The sequence below is a fragment of the Nannospalax galili genome, unplaced genomic scaffold (assembly GCF_000622305.1).
Source record: "Nannospalax galili isolate Female #2095 unplaced genomic scaffold, S.galili_v1.0 scaffold103, whole genome shotgun sequence".
Classification (NCBI taxonomy): domain Eukaryota; kingdom Metazoa; phylum Chordata; class Mammalia; order Rodentia; family Spalacidae; genus Nannospalax; species Nannospalax galili.
The window spans coordinates 3,246,498-3,247,310 of record NW_008352136.1 but is presented as its reverse complement, the minus strand read 5'-3'; the positions used below and the strand labels follow the sequence as shown (position 1 = coordinate 3,247,310).

The 813-nt window shown below is 48.3% G+C and overlaps 1 pseudogene; it reads right to left on the bottom strand.

The window, feature by feature from the left end:
• Positions 1-430: 430 nt before the first annotated feature.
• LOC115066956 lies at positions 431-578 on the bottom strand (annotated as a pseudogene).
• Positions 579-813: the final 235 nt, after the last annotated feature.

The following is an 813-nucleotide window of genomic DNA, read 5'->3' as shown; positions in this document are numbered from 1 at the left end:
CAATAAATATTATTTTGCCTCTCATTACAGACTCTACTTGAATATTCCTCTGAGTGCCTTGGAGATCCTCAGGCTCAGCAGGTCACAGAATCCCCAATCTGGAACTTTCTCTCCCCTGTAATGGACATCTACCAGCTCTTCCAAATTAGGCTTTGTGGTGGGTAATATTGATGGCCAGTTTGATAGTATCTAGAACCATCTAGGAGATAGACCTCTGGGTTTATCTGAGAGGAAAAGTTTCTAGACTGGATTAACTGGAGTGGGAAGACCCGTCTGATCGTGAGTGTCCCGGTTCTTTCTTGACTGAAAATGCAATGTGACCGGCCACCTCACACGCCCGCCCCACAACTTCCCTGCCGTGGTGGACCTTACCCACAAATTCTAAGGCAAATGCAACCGTCCCTCAAGTTGCTTTTTTTATTTTAAAGAAATCACTCAGACTGCATCCGCTCTCCCTACTCTCCCGAAAGAGAGAAGAACGATCATCAATGGCAAAACCTCGTAGTTTCGGGTACTCTACACAGTCACGGGAACTTCTCTAGTAACGAACTTAGAAGTGACCCCGAAAGCGTGGACTTTCAAGCTGCTCTTGTGGGGTATGAGGGATCGTATATAACCCTCAAAACGCTCCCTCTCTGATGAAATCCAGGACCTCCACCTCATCTGTGACTCCTGGTGCATCCACGTGTCTTCGTCAGGTCACTCCTGCCCTAGCGCAAGGCACGATGTCCTCTTGGGGGGACCTTTGCAAAACCCTCAAAAGCTCACCTGGCTTCTTCCTCTCTGGCCCTTCCATACGCACATCCCTAAAAC